This window comes from Fringilla coelebs (genome assembly GCF_963513975.1).
Source record: "Fringilla coelebs genome assembly, chromosome: 30".
Lineage (NCBI taxonomy): Eukaryota > Metazoa > Chordata > Aves > Passeriformes > Fringillidae > Fringilla > Fringilla coelebs.
Genome location: NC_140056.1, coordinates 3,239,257 through 3,255,634, shown reverse-complemented (window position 1 = coordinate 3,255,634; position 16,378 = coordinate 3,239,257).

The following is a 16,378-nucleotide window of genomic DNA, read 5'->3' as shown; positions in this document are numbered from 1 at the left end:
GGTAACAAAACTCACAAGCCACTGTTCTGGGTGTCAGTTTGCAGGACCACCTTGGCACTCTCAAACCAGACAAAGTTGGCACTGGTGCCACTTTGCATCTGGGAGGCATCCTGCGAGAGGCGGAATTCTAGGAGGCACCTGGCCATTTAGAGCCTCAGGACCCTGAACCAGTGTACAGGCTTCTTCGCTGGGAAACAAAACTCAGAAGCCACTATTCTGGGTGTCAGTTTGCAGGACCCACTTGGCACTCTCAAACCAGACCAATTTTGCACTGGCGGCACTTTGCGTCTGGGAGGCATCCTGTGAGAGGCCGAATTCCAGGAGGCATAAGGCCATTTAGGGCCTCAGGACCCTGAACCACTGTACAGACCTTTTCCATGGGAAACAAAACTCACAAGCCACTGTTCTGGGTTTCAGTTTGAAGGACCCACTTGGTAACGTCAAACCAAACCAACTTGACACTGGTGCCACTTTGCGTCTGGAAGGCATCCTGCGAGAGGCCGAATTCCAGAAGGCTCCCAGCCATTTAAGGCCTCAGGACCCTGAACCAGTGTACATGCTTTTTCCCTGGGAAACAAAACTCACAAGCCACTGTTCTAGGTGTAAGTTTGCAGGACCCACTCCGCACTCTCAAATAAGACCAATTTGGAAATTGTGCCACTTTGCGTCTGGGAGGCATCCTGCAAGTGGCTGAATTCGAGTAGGCACCAGGCAATTTAAGCCCTCTGGACCCTGAACCATTCTAAAGGCCTTTTCCCTGGGAAACAAAACAAAAAAGCCACTGTTCTGGGTGTCAGTTAAGAGGAACCACTCGGCAATCTCAAACCAGACCAAGTTGGGACTGGTGCCACTTTGCGTCTGGGAGGCATCCTGCGAGAGGCGGAATTCTAGGAGGCACCTGGCCATTTAGAGCCTCAGGACCCTGAACCAGTGTACAGGCTTTTTCCCGGGAAAAAAAAACTCACAAGCCACTGTTCTGGGTGTCAGTTTTCAGGACCCACTTGGCTATCTCAAACCAGACCATGTTGGCACTGGTGGCACTTTGCGTCTTGGAGGCATCCTGCGAGAGGCCGAATTCCAGGAGGCACCTGGCCATTTAGAGCCTCAGGCCCCTGAACCACTGTACAGACCTTTTCCATGGGAAACAAAACTCACAAGCCACTCTTCTGGGTGTCAGTTTGCAGTGCCCACTCAGCTATCTCAAACCACACTACTTGACACTGATGCCACCTTGCGTCTGGAAGGCATCCTGCGAGAGGCCGAATTCCTGTAGGCACCCGGCAATTTAAGGCCTCAGGCCCCTGAACCACTGTACAGACCTTTTCCCTGGGAAACAAAACTCACAAGCCACTGTTCTGGGTGTCAGTTTGCAGGACCCACTTGGCACTCTCAAACCAGCCCAAGTGTGAACTGGTGCCACCTTGCACCTGGGAGGCATCCTGAAAGAGGCAGAATTCCAGGAGGCACCTGGCCATTTAAGGCCTCAAGCCCCGGAACCACTGTACAGGATTTTTCCCTGGGAAACAAAACTCAGAAGCCACTATTCTTTGTGCCTGTTTGCAGGGCCCACTCAGATATCTCACACCACAGTACTTGACACTGGTCCCACTTTGCGTCTGGGAGGCTTCCTTGAAGAGGCGGAATTCTAGGAGGCACCTGGCCATTTAGAGCCTCAGGATCCTGAACCACTCTACAGGCTTTTTTCCTGGGAAACAAAACTCAGAAGCCACAGTCCTGGGTGTCAGTATGCAGGACCCACTTAGCACTCTCAAACCAGAACAATTTGGCACTGGTGCCACTTGGCGTAGGGGAGGCATCCTGCAAGAGGCGGAATTCCAGGAGGCACCTGGACATTTAAGGCCTCAGGCCCCTGAAACACTTGACAGGCTATTTTCCTGGGTAACAAAACTCACAAGCCACTGTTCTGGGTGTCAGTTTGCAGAACCAACTTGGCACTCCCAAACCAGACCAAGTTGGCACTGGTGCCACCTTGCGTCTGGGAGGCAACCTGCGAGAGGCGGAATTCTAGGAGGCACCCAGGCTTTTAGGGTCTCAGGACCCTGAACCACTGTACAGGCTTTTTCCCTGGGAAATAAAACTTAGAATCCACTGTTCTGGGTGTCAGTTTGAGGAACCCACTTGGCACTCTCAAACCAGACCAACTTGGCACTGGTACCACCTTGGGTCTGGGAAGCAACGTGCGAGAGTCGGAATATCAGGACCCACCTGGCCATTTAAGGCTTCAGGACCCTGAACCAATGTACAGACCTTTTCCATGGGAAACAAAACTCACAAGCCACTGTTCTGGGTGTCAGTTTTCAGGACCAACTTGGCACTCTCAAACCAGACAAAGTTGGCACTGGTGGCACCTTTCGTGTGGGAGGCATCCTGTGAGAGGCGGAATTCCAGGAGGCATAAGGCCATTTAGGGCCTCAGGACCCTGAACCACTGTACAGACCTTTTCCATGGGAAACAAAACTCAAAAGCCACTGTTCTGGGTTTCAGTTTGCAGGACCCACTTGGCACTCTCAAACCAGACACACTTCGCACTGGTGCCACCTTGCGTCTGGAAGGCATCCTGCGAGACGCCGAATTCCAATAGGCACCCGGCCATTTAAGGCCGCAGGACCCTGAACCCATCTACAAGCCTTTTGCCTGGGAAACAAAACTCACAAGCCACTGTTCTGGGTGTCAGTTTGCAGGACCCACTTGGCACTCTCAAAGCAGACCAAATCAGCACTGGTGCCACTTTGCGTCTGGGAGGCATCCTGTGAGAGGCCGAATTCCAGGAGGCATAAGGCCATTTAGGGCCTCAGGACCCTGAACCACTGTACAGACCTTTTCCATGGGAAACAAAACTCACAAGCCACTGTTCTGGGTGTCAGTTTGAAGGACCCACTTGGCACTCTCAAACCAGACTAACTTGGCGCTGGTGCCACTTTGCGTCTGGGAGGCATCCTGCGAGAGGCGGAATTCTAGGAGGCACCTGGCCATTTAGAGCCTCAGGACCCTGAACCAGTGTACAGGCTTCTTCCCTGGGAAAAAAAACTCACAAGCCACTGTTCTGGGTGTCAGTTTGAAGGACCCACTTGGCACTCTCAAACCAGACTAACTTGGTGCTGGTGCCACTTTGCCTCTGGGAGGCATCCTGCGAGAAGCCGAATTCCAGGAGGAACCTGGCCATTTAGAGCCTCAGGCCCCTGAACCACTGTACAGACCTTTTCCATGGGAAACAAAACCCACAAGCCACTGTTCTGGATGTCAGTTTACAGGACCCCCTTGGCACTCTCAAACCAGGCAAAGTTGGGACTGGTGCCACCTTGCGTCTGGAAGGCATCCTGTGAGACGCCGAATTCCAATAGGCACCCGGCCATTTAAGGCCGCAGGACCCTGAACCCATCTACAAGCCTTTTGCCTGGGAAACAAAACTCAGAAGCCACTATTCTGGGTGTGAGTTTTCAGGACCCACTTGGCACTCTCAAACCAGACCAATTTTGCACTGGCGGCACTTTGCGTCTGGGAGGCATCCTGTGAGAGGCCGAATTCCAGGAGGCATAAGGCCATTTAGGGCCTCAGGACCCTGAACCACTGTACAGACCTTTTCCATGGGAAACAAAACTCACAAGCCACTGTTCTGGGTTTCAGTTTGAAGGACCCACTTGGTAACGTCAAACCAAACCAACTTGACACTGGTGCCACTTTGCGTCTGGAAGGCATCCTGCGAGAGGCCGAATTCCAGAAGGCTCCCAGCCATTTAAGGCCTCAGGACCCTGAACCAGTGTACATGCTTTTTCCCTGGGAAACAAAACTCACAGGCCACTGTTCTAGGTGTAAGTTTGCAGGACCCACTCCGCACTCTCAAATCAGACCAATTTGGAAATGGTGCCACTTTGCGTCTGGGAGGCATCCTGCAAGTGGCTGAATTCGAGTAGGCACCAGGCAATTTAAGGCCTCTGGACCCTGAACCATTCTAAAGGCCTTTTCCCTGGGAAACAAAACAAAAAAGCCACTGTTCTGTGTGTCAGTTAAGAGGAACCACTCGGCAATCTCAAACCAGACCAAGTTGGGACTGGTGCCACCTTGCCTCTGGGAGGCATCTTGCGAGAGGCAGAACTCCAGGAGGCACCCGGCAATTTAAAGCCTCAGGCCCCAGAACCACGGTACAGGCTTTTTCCCTGGGAAACAAAACTCCCCAATTCACTGTTCTGGGTGTCAGTTTGCAGGGCCCACTCGGCTATCTCAAACAAGACCAAGTCAGCACTCGTGCCACCTTGCGTCTTGGAGGCATCCTAAAAGAGGCGGAATTCCAGGAGGCACGTGGCCATTTAAGGCCTCAGGCCCGTGAACCATTGTACAGGCTTTTTCCCTGGGAAACAAAACTCACAAGCCACTCTTCTGGGTGTCAGTTTGCAGTGCCCACTCAGCTATCTCAAACCACACTACTTGACACTGATGCCACCTTGCGTCTGGAAGGCATCCTGCGAGAGGCCGAATTCCTGTAGGCACCCGGCAATTTAAGGCCTCAGGCCCCTGAACCACTGTACAGACCTTTTCCCTGGGAAACAAAACTCACAAGCCACTGTTCTGGGTGTCAGTTTGCCGGACCCACTTGGCACTCTCAAACCAGCCCAAGTGTGAACTGGTGCCACCTTGCACCTGGGAGGCATCCTGAAAGAGGCAGAATTCCAGGAGGCACCTGGCCATTTAAGGCCTCAAGCCCCGGAACCACTGTACAGGATTTTTCCCTGGGAAACAAAACTCAGAAGCCACTATTCTTTGTGCCTGTTTGCAGGGCCCACTCAGATATCTCACACCACAGTACTTGACACTGGTCCCACTTTGCGTCTGGGAGGCTTCCTTGAAGAGGCGGAATTCTAGGAGGCACCTGGCCATTTAGAGCCTCAGGATCCTGAACCACTCTACAGGCTTTTTTCCTGGGAAACAAAACTCAGAAGCCACAGTCCTGGGTGTCAGTATGCAGGACCCACTTAGCACTCTCAAACCAGAACAATTTGGCACTGGTGCCACTTGGCGTATGGGAGGCATCCTGCAAGAGGCGGAATTCCAGGAGGCACCCGGACATTTAAGGCCTCAGGCCCCTGAAACACTTGACAGGCTATTTTCCTGGGTAACAAAACTCACAAGCCACTGTTCTGGGTGTCAGTTTGCAGAACCACCTTGGCACTCTCAAACCAGACCAAGTTGGCACTGGTGCCACCTTGCGTCTGGGAGGCAACCTGCGAGAGGCCGAATTCTAGGAGGCACCCAGGCTTTTAGGGTCTCAGGACCCTGAACCACTGTACAGGCTTTTTCCCTGGGAAATAAAACTTAGAATCCACTGTTCTGGGTGTCAGTTTGAGGAACCCACTTGGCACTCTCAAACCAGACCAACTTGGCACTGGTACCACCTTGGGTCTGGGAAGCAACGTGCGAGAGTCGGAATATCAGGACCCACCTGGCCATTTAAGGCTTCAGGCCCCTGAACCAATGTACAGACCTTTTCCATGGGAAACAAAACTCACAAGCCACTGTTCTGGGTGTCAGTTTTCAGGACCAACTTGGCACTCTCAAACCAGACCAAATCAGCACTGGTGCCACTTTGCGTCTGGGAGGCATCCTGTGAGAGGCCGAATTCCAGGAGGCATAAGGCCATTTAGGGCCTCAGGACCCTGAACCACTGTACAGACCTTTTCCATGGGAAACAAAACTCACAAGCCACTGTTCTGGGTTTCAGTTTGAAGGACCCACTTGGCACTCTCAAACCAGACTAACTTGGCAGGTGCCACTTTGCGTCTGGGAGGCATCCTGCGAGAGGCGGAATTCTAGGAGGCACCTGGCCATTTAGAGCCTCAGGACCCTGAACCAGTGTACAGGCTTCTTCCCTGGGAAAAAAAACTCACAAGCCACTGTTCTGGGTGTCAGTTTTCAGGACCCACTTGGCACTCTCAAACCAGACCATGTTGGCACTGGTGGCACTTTGCATTTGGGAGGCATCCTGTGAGAGGCCGAATTCCAGGAGGAACCTGGCCATTTAGAGCCTCAGGACCCTGAACCACTGTACAGGCTTCTTCCCTGGGAAACAAAACTCACAAGCCACTGTTCTGGGTGTCAGTTTTAAGCACCCACTTGGCACTCTCAAACCAGACCAATTTTGCACTGGCGGCACTTTGCGTCTGGGAGGCATCCTGTGAGAGGCCGAATTCCAGGAGGCATAAGGCCATTTAGGGCCTCAGGACCCTGAACCACTGTACAGACCTTTTCCATGGGAAACAAAACTCACAAGCCACTGTTCTGGGTTTCAGTTTGAAGGACCCACTTGGTAACGTCAAACCAAACCAACTTGACACTGGTGCCACTTTGCGTCTGGAAGGCATCCTGCGAGAGGCCGAATTCCAGAAGGCTCCCAGCCATTTAAGGCCTCAGGACCCTGAACCAGTGTACATGCTTTTTCCCTGGGAAACAAAACTCACAGGCCACTGTTCTAGGTGTAAGTTTGCAGGACCCACTCCGCACTCTCAAATCAGACCAATTTGGAAATGGTGCCACTTTGCGTCTGGGAGGCATCCTGCAAGTGGCTGAATTCGAGTAGGCACCAGGCAATTTAAGCCCTCTGGACCCTGAACCATTCTAAAGGCCTTTTCCCTGGGAAACAAAACAAAAAAGCCACTGTTCTGTGTGTCAGTTAAGAGGAACCACTCGGCAATCTCAAACCAGACCAAGTTGGGACTGGTGCCACCTTGCCTCTGGGAGGCATCTTGCGAGAGGCAGAACTCCAGGAGGCACCCGGCAATTTAAAGCCTCAGGACCCTGAACCAGTGTACAGGCTTTTTCCCTGGAAAAAAAAACTCACAAGCCACTGTTCTGGGTGTCAGTTTTCAGGACCCACTTGGCACTCTCAAACCAGACCATGTTGGCACTGGTGGCACTTTGCCTCTGGGAGGCATCCTGCGAGAGGCCGAATTCCAGGAGGAACCTGGCCATTTAGAGCCTCAGGCCCCTGAACCACTGTACAGACCTTTTCCATGGGAAACAAAACCCACAAGCCACTGTTCTGGATGTCAGTTTACAGGACCCCCTTGGCACTCTCAAACCAGGCAAAGTTGGGACTGGTGCCACCTTGCGTCTGGAAGGCATCCTGTGAGACGCCGAATTCCAATAGGCACCCGGCCATTTAAGGCCGCAGGACCCTGAACCAATCTACAAGCCTTTTGCCTGGGAAACAAAACTCAGAAGCCACTATTCTGGGTGTGAGTTTTCAGGACCCACTTGGCACTCTCAAACCAGACCAATTTTGCACTGGCGGCACTTTGCGTCTGGGAGGCATCCTGTGAGAGGCCGAATTCCAGGAGGCATAAGGCCATTTAGGGCCACAGGACCCTGAACCACTGTACAGACCTTTTCCATGGGAAACAAAACTCACAAGCCACTGTTCTGGGTTTCAGTTTGAAGGACCCACTTGGTAACGTCAAACCAAACCAACTTGACACTGGTGCCACTTTGCGTCTGGAAGGCATCCTGCGAGAGGCCGAATTCCAGAAGGCTCCCAGCCATTTAAGGCCTCAGGACCCTGAACCAGTGTACATGCTTTTTCCCTGGGAAACAAAACTCACAGGCCACTGTTCTAGGTGTAAGTTTGCAGGACCCACTCCGCACTCTCAAATCAGACCAATTTGGAAATGGTGCCACTTTGCGTCTGGGAGGCATCCTGCAAGTGGCTGAATTCGAGTAGGCACCAGGCAATTTAAGGCCTCTGGACCCTGAACCATTCTAAAGGTCTTTTCCCTGGGAAACAAAACAAAAAAGCCACTGTTCTGTGTGTCAGTTAAGAGGAACCACTCGGCAATCTCAAACCAGACCAAGTTGGGACTGGTGCCACCTTGCCTCTGGGAGGCATCTTGCGAGAGGCAGAACTCTAGGAGGCACCCGGCAATTTAAAGCCTCAGGCCCCAGAACCACGGTACAGGCTTTTTCCCTGGGAAACAAAACTCCCCAATTCACTGTTCTGGGTGTCAGTTTGCAGGGCCCACTCGGCTATCTCAAACAAGACCAAATCAGCACTCGTGCCACCTTGCATCTTGGAGGCATCCTAAAAGAGGCGGAATTCCAGGAGGCACGTGGCCATTTAAGGCCTCAGGCCCGTGAACCATTGTACAGGCTTTTTCCCTGGGAAACAAAACTCACAAGCCACTGTTCTGGGTGTCAGTTTTCAGGACCAACTTGGCACTCTCAAACCAGACAAAGTTGGCACTGGTGGCACCTTTCGTGTGGGAGGCATCCTGTGAGAGGCGGAATTCCAGGAGGCATAAGGCCATTTAGGGCCTCAGGACCCTGAACCACTGTACAGACCTTTTCCATGGGAAACAAAACTCAAAAGCCACTGTTCTGGGTTTCAGTTTGCAGGACCCACTTGGCACTCTCAAACCAGACAAAGTTGGGACTGGTGCCACCTTGCGTCTGGAAGGCATCCTGCGAGACGCCGAATTCCAATAGGCACCCGGCCATTTAAGGCCGCAGGACCCTGAACCCATCTACAAGCCTTTTGCCTGGGAAACAAAACTCACAAGCCACTGTTCTGGGTGTCAGTTTGCAGGACCCACTTGGCACTCTCAAAGCAGACCAAATCAGCACTGGTGCCACTTTGCGTCTGGGAGGCATCCTGTGAGAGGCCGAATTCCAGGAGGCATAAGGCCATTTAGGGCCTCAGGACCCTGAACCACTGTACAGACCTTTTCCATGGGAAACAAAACTCACAAGCCACTGTTCTGGGTGTCAGTTTGAAGGACCCACTTGGCACTCTCAAACCAGACTAACTTGGCGCTGGTGCCACTTTGCGTCTGGGAGGCATCCTGCGAGAGGCGGAATTCTAGGAGGCACCTGGCCATTTAGAGCCTCAGGACCCTGAACCAGTGTACAGGCTTCTTCCCTGGGAAAAAAAACTCACAAGCCACTGTTCTGGGTGTCAGTTTTCAGGACCCACTTGGCACTCTCAAACCAGACCATGTTGGCACTGGTGGCACTTTGCCTCTGGGAGGCATCCTGCGAGAGGCCGAATTCCAGGAGGAACCTGGCCATTTAGAGCCTCAGGCCCCTGAACCACTGTACAGACCTTTTCCATGGGAAACAAAACCCACAAGCCACTGTTCTGGATGTCAGTTTACAGGACCCCCTTGGCACTCTCAAACCAGGCAAAGTTGGGACTGGTGCCACCTTGCGTCTGGAAGGCATCCTGTGAGACGCCGAATTCCAATAGGCACCCGGCCATTTAAGGCCGCAGGACCCTGAACCAATCTACAAGCCTTTTGCCTGGGAAACAAAACTCAGAAGCCACTATTCTGGGTGTGAGTTTTCAGGACCCACTTGGCACTCTCAAAGCAGACCAATTTTGCACTGGCGGCACTTTGCGTCTGGGAGGCATCCTGTGAGAGGCCGAATTCCAGGAGGCATAAGGCCATTTAGGGCCTCAGGACCCTGAACCACTGTACAGACCTTTTCCATGGGAAACAAAACTCACAAGCCACTGTTCTGGGTTTCAGTTTGAAGGACCCACTTGGTAACGTCAAACCAAACCAACTTGACACTGGTGCCACTTTGCGTCTGGAAGGCATCCTGCGAGAGGCCGAATTCCAGAAGGCTCCCAGCCATTTAAGGCCTCAGGACCCTGAACCAGTGTACATGCTTTTTCCCTGGGAAACAAAACTCACAGGCCACTGTTCTAGGTGTAAGTTTGCAGGACCCACTCCGCACTCTCAAATCAGACCAATTTGGAAATGGTGCCACTTTGCGTCTGGGAGGCATCCTGCAAGTGGCTGAATTCGAGTAGGCACCAGGCAATTTAAGGCCTCTGGACCCTGAACCATTCTAAAGGTCTTTTCCCTGGGAAACAAAACTCAGAAGCCACTGTTCTGTGTGTCAGTTAAGAGGACCCACTCGGCAATCTCAAACCAGACCAAGTTGGGACTGGTGCCACCTTGCCTCTGGGAGGCATCTTGCGAGAGGCAGAACTCCAGGAGGCACCCAGCAATTTAAAGCCTCAGGCCCCAGAACCACAGTACAGGCTTTTTCCCTGGGAAACAAAACTCCCCAATTCACTGTTCTGGGTGTCAGTTTGCAGGGCCCACTCGGCTATCTCAAACAAGACCAAATCAGCACTCGTGCCACCTTGCGTCTTGGAGGCATCCTAAAAGAGGCGGAATTCCAGGAGGCACGTGGCCATTTAAGGCCTCAGGCCCGTGAACCATTGTACAGGCTTTTTCCCTGGGAAACAAAACTCACAAGCCACTCTTCTGGGTGTCAGTTTGCAGTGCCCACTCAGCTATCTCAAACCACACTACTTGACACTGATGCCACCTTGCGTCTGGAAGGCATCCTGCGAGAGGCCGAATTCCTGTAGGCACCCGGCAATTTAAGGCCTCAGGCCCCTGAACCACTGTACAGACCTTTTCCCTGGGAAACAAAACTCACAAGCCACTGTTCTGGGTGTCAGTTTGCAGGACCCACTTGGCACTCTGAAACCAGCCCAAGTGTGAACTGGTGCCACCTTGCACCTGGGAGGCATCCTGAAAGAGGCAGAATTCCAGGAGGCACCTGGCCATTTAAGGCCTCAAGCCCCGGAACCACTGTACAGGATTTTTCCCTGGGAAACAAAACTCAGAAGCCACTATTCTTTGTGCCTGTTTGCAGGGCCCACTCAGATATCTCACACCACAGTACTTGACACTGGTCCCACTTTGCGTCTGGGAGGCTTCCTTGAAGAGGCGGAATTCTAGGAGGCACCTGGCCATTTAGAGCCTCAGGATCCTGAACCACTCTACTGGCTTTTTTCCTGAAAAACAAAACTCAGAAGCCACAGTCCTGGGTGTCAGTATGCAGGACCCACTTAGCACTCTCAAACCAGAACAATTTGGCACTGGTGCCACTTGGCGTATGGGAGGCATCCTGCAAGAGGCGGAATTCCAGGAGGCACCCGGACATTTAAGGCCTCAGGCCCCTGAAACACTTGACAGGCTATTTTCCTGGGTAACAAAACTCACAAGCCACTGTTCTGGGTGTCAGTTTGCAGGACCACCTTGGCACTCTCAAACCAGACAAAGTTGGCACTGGTGCCACCTTGGGTCTTGGAGGCATCCTCTAAGAGGCGGAATTCTAGGAGGCACGTGGCCATTTAGAGCCTCAGGACCCTGAACCAGTGTACAGGCTTCTTCGCTGGGAAACAAAACTCAACAAGCCACTGTTCTGGGTGTCAGTTTGCAGGACCCACTTGGCACTCTCAAACAAGACAAAGTTGGGACTAGTGCCACCTTGCATCTGGAATGCATCCTGCGAGACGCCGAATTCCAAAAGGCACTCGGCCATTTAAGGCCGCAGGACCCTGAACCAATCTACAAGCCTTTTGCCTGGGAAACAAAACTCACAAGCCACTGTTCTGTGTGTCAGTTTGCAGGACCCACTTGGCACTCTCAAAGCAGATACTCTTGACACTGGTGCCACTTTGCATCTGGGAGGCATCCTGCGAGAGGCGGAATTCTAGGAGGCACCTGGCCATTTAGAGCCTCAGGACCCTGAACCAGTGTACAGGCTTCTTCCCTGGGAAACAAAACTCAGAAGCCACTATTCTGGGTGTCAGTTTTCAGGACCCACTTGGCACTCTCAAACCAGACCAATTTTGCACTGGCGGCACTTTGCGTCTGGGAGGCATCCTGTGAGAGGCCGAATTCCAGGAGGCATAAGGCCATTTAGGGCCTCAGGACCCTGAACCACTGTACAGACCTTTTCCATGGGAAACAAAACTCACAAGCCACTGTTCTGGGTTTCAGTTTGAAGGACCCACTTGGTAAAGTCAAACCAAACCAACTTGACACTGGTGCCACTTTGCGTCTGGAAGGCATCCTGCGAGAGGCCGAATTCCAGAAGGCTCCCAGCCATTTAAGGCCTCAGGACCCTGAACCAGTGTACATGCTTTTTCCCTGGGAAACAAAACTCACAGGCCACTGTTCTAGGTGTAAGTTTGCAGGACCCACTCCGCACTCTCAAATCAGACCAATTTGGAAATGGTGCCACTTTGCGTCTGGGAGGCATCCTGCAAGTGGCTGAATTCGAGTAGGCACCAGGCAATTTAAGCCCTCTGGACCCTGAACCATTCTAAAGGCCTTTTCCCTGGAAAAAAAAACTCACAAGCCACTGTTCAGGGTGTCAGTTTTCAGGACCCACTTGGCACTCTCAAACCAGACCATGTTGGCACTGGTGGCACTTTGCGTCTGGGAGGCATCCTGCGAGAGGCCGAATTCCAGGAGGCACCTGGCCATTTAGAGCCTCAGGCCCCTGAACCACTGTACAGACCTTTTCCATGGGAAACAAAACTCACAAGCCACTCTTCTGGGTGTCAGTTTGCAGTGCCCACTCAGCTATCTCAAACCACACTACTTGACACTGATGCCACCTTGCGTCTGGAAGGCATCCTGCGAGAGGCCGAATTCCTGTAGGCACCCGGCAATTTAAGGCCTCAGGCCCCTGAACCACTGTACAGACCTTTTCCCTGGGAAACAAAACTCACAAGCCACTGTTCTGGGTGTCAGTTTGCAGGACCCACTTGGCACTCTCAAACCAGCCCAAGTGTGAACTGGTGCCACCTTGCACCTGGGAGGCATCCTGAAAGAGGCAGAATTCCAGGAGGCACCTGGCCATTTAAGGCCGCAAGCCCCGGAACCACTGTACAGGATTTTTCCCTGGGAAACAAAACTCAGAAGCCACTATTCTTTGTGCCTGTTTGCAGGGCCCACTCAGATATCTCACACCACAGTACTTGACACTGGTCCCACTTTGCGTCTGGGAGGCTTCCTTGAAGAGGCGGAATTCTAGGAGGCACCTGGCCATTTAGAGCCTCAGGATCCTGAACCACTCTACTGGCTTTTTTCCTGAAAAACAAAACTCAGAAGCCACAGTCCTGGGTGTCAGTATGCAGGACCCACTTAGCACTCTCAAACCAGAACAATTTGGCACTGGTGCCACTTGGCGTATGGGAGGCATCCTGCAAGAGGCGGAATTCCAGGAGGCACCCGGACATTTAAGGCCTCAGGCCCCTGAAACACTTGACAGGCTATTTTCCTGGGTAACAAAACTCACAAGCCACTGTTCTGGGTGTCAGTTTGCAGGACCAGCTTGGCACTCTCAAACCAGACAAAGTTGGCACTGGTGCCACCTTGGGTCTTGGAGGCATCCTCTGAGAGGCGGAATTCTAGGAGGCTCGTGGCCATTTAGAGCCTCAGGACCCTGAACCACTGTACAGGCTTCTTCCCTGGGAAACAAAACTCACAAGCCACTGTTCTGGGTGTCAGTTTTAAGCACCCACTTGGCACTCTCAAACCAGACCAATTTTGCACTGGCGGCACTTTGCGTCTGGGAGGCATCCTGTGAGAGGCCGAATTCCAGGAGGCATAAGGCCATTTAGGGCCTCAGGACCCTGAACCACTGTACAGACCTTTTCCATGGGAAACAAAACTCACAAGCCACTGTTCTGGGTTTCAGTTTGAAGGACCCACTTGGTAACCTCAAACCAAACCAACTTGACACTGGTGCCACTTTGCGTCTGGAAGGCATCCTGCGAGAGGCCGAATTCCAGAAGGCTCCCAGCCATTTAAGGCCTCAGGACCCTGAACCAGTGTACATGCTTTTTCCCTGGGAAACAAAACTCACAAGCCACTGTTCTAGGTGTAAGTTTGCAGGACCCACTCCGCACTCTCAAATAAGACCAATTTGGAAATGGTGCCACTTTGCGTCTGGGAGGCATCCTGCAAGTGGCTGAATTCGAGTAGGCACCAGGCAATTTAAGCCCTCTGGACCCTGAACCATTCTAAAGGCCTTTTCCCTGGGAAACAAAACAAAAAAGCCACTGTTCTGGGTGTGAGTTAAGAGGAACCACTCGGCAATCTCAAACCAGACCAAGTTGGGACTGGTGTCACTTTGCGTCTGGGAGGCATCCTGCGAGAGGCGGAATTCTAGGAGGCACCTGGCCATTTAGAGCCTCAGGACCCTGAACCAGTGTACAGGCTTTTTCCCTGGAAAAAAAAACTCACAAGCCACTGTTCAGGGTGTCAGTTTTCAGGACCCACTTGGCACTCTCAAACCAGACCATGTTGGCACTGGTGGCACTTTGCGTCTGGGAGGCATCCTGCGAGAGGCCGAATTCCAGGAGGCACCTGGCCATTTAGAGCCTCAGGCCCCTGAACCACTGTACAGACCTTTTCCATGGGAAACAAAACTCACAAGCCACTCTTCTGGGTGTCAGTTTGCAGTGCCCACTCAGCTATCTCAAACCACACTACTTGACACTGATGCCACCTTGCGTCTGGAAGGCATCCTGCGAGAGGCCGAATTCCTGTAGGCACCCGGCAATTTAAGGCCTCAGGCCCCTGAACCACTGTACAGACCTTTTCCCTGGGAAACAAAACTCACAAGCCACTGTTCTGGGTGTCAGTTTGCAGGACCCACTTGGCACTCTCAAACCAGCCCAAGTGTGAACTGGTGCCACCTTGCACCTGGGAGGCATCCTGAAAGAGGCAGAATTCCAGGAGGCACCTGGCCATTTAAGGCCGCAAGCCCCGGAACCACTGTACAGGATTTTTCCCTGGGAAACAAAACTCAGAAGCCACTATACTTTGTGCCTGTTTGCAGGGCCCACTCAGATATCTCACACCACAGTACTTGACACTGGTCCCACTTTGCGTCTGGGAGGCTTCCTTGAAGAGGCGGAATTCTAGGAGGCACCTGGCCATTTAGAGCCTCAGGATCCTGAACCACTCTACAGGCTTTTTTCCTGGGAAACAAAACTCAGAAGCCACAGTCCTGGGTGTCAGTATGCAGGACCCACTTAGCACTCTCAAACCAGAACAATTTGGCACTGGTGCCACTTGGCGTATGGGAGGCATCCTGCAAGAGGCGGAATTCCAGGAGGCACCTGGACATTTAAGGCCTCAGGCCCCTGAAACACTTGACAGGCTATTTTCCTGGGTAACAAAACTCACAAGCCACTGTTCTGGGTGTCAGTTTGCAGAACCAACTTGGCACTCTCAAACCAGACCAAGTTGGCACTGGTGCCACCTTGCGTCTGGGAGGCAACCTGCGAGAGGCGGAATTCTAGGAGGCACCCAGGCTTTTAGGGTCTCAGGACCCTGAACCACTGTACAGGCTTTTTCCCTGGGAAATAAAACTTAGAATCCACTGTTCTGGGTGTCAGTTTGAGGAACCCACTCGGCACTCTCAAACCAGACCAACTTGGCACTGGTACCCCCTTGGGTCTGGGAAGCAACGTGCGAGAGTCGGAATATCAGGACCCACCTGGCCATTTAAGGCTTCAGGCCCCTGAACCAATGTACAGACCTTTTCCATGGGAAACAAAACTCACAAGCCACTGTTCTGGGTGTCAGTTTTCAGGACCAACTTGGCACTCTCAAACCAGACAAAGTTGGCACTGGTGGCACCTTTCGTGTGGGAGGCATCCTGTGAGAGGCGGAATTCCAGGAGGCACCTGGCCATTTAGAGCCTCAGGCCCCTGAACCACTGTACAGACCTTTTCCATGGGAAACAAAACTCACAAGCCACTGTTCTGGGTGTCAGTTTGCAGTGCCCACTCAGCTATCTCAAACCACACTACTTGACACTGATGCCACCTTGCGTCTGGAAGGCATCCTGCGAGAGGCCGAATTCCTGTAGGCACCCGGCAATTTAAGGCCTCAGGCCCCTGAACCACTGTACAGACCTTTTCCCTGGGAAACAAAACTCACAAGCCACTGTTCTGGGTGTCAGTTTGCAGGACCCACTTGGCACTCTCAAACCAGCCCAAGTGTGAACTGGTGCCACCTTGCACCTGGGAGGCATCCTGAAAGAGGCAGAATTCCAGGAGGCACCTGGCCATTTAAGGCCGCAAGCCCCGGAACCACTGTACAGGATTTTTCCCTGGGAAACAAAACTCAGAAGCCACTATTCTTTGTGCCTGTTTGCAGGGCCCACTCAGATATCTCACACCACAGTACTTGACACTGGTCCCACTTTTCGTCTGGGAGGCTTCCTTGAAGAGGCGGAATTCTAGGAGGCACCTGGCCATTTAGAGCCTCAGGATCCTGAACCACTCTACAGGCTTTTTTCCTGGGAAACAAAACTCAGAAGCCACAGTCCTGGGTGTCAGTATGCAGGACCCACTTAGCACTCTCAAACCAGAACAATTTGGCACTGGTGCCACTTGGCGTAGGGGAGGCATCCTGCAAGAGGCGGAATTCCAGGAGGCACCTGGACATTTAAGGCCTCAGGCCCCTGAAACACTTGACAGGCTATTTTCCTGGGTAACAAAACTCACAAGCCACTGTTCTGGGTGTCAGTTTGCAGAACC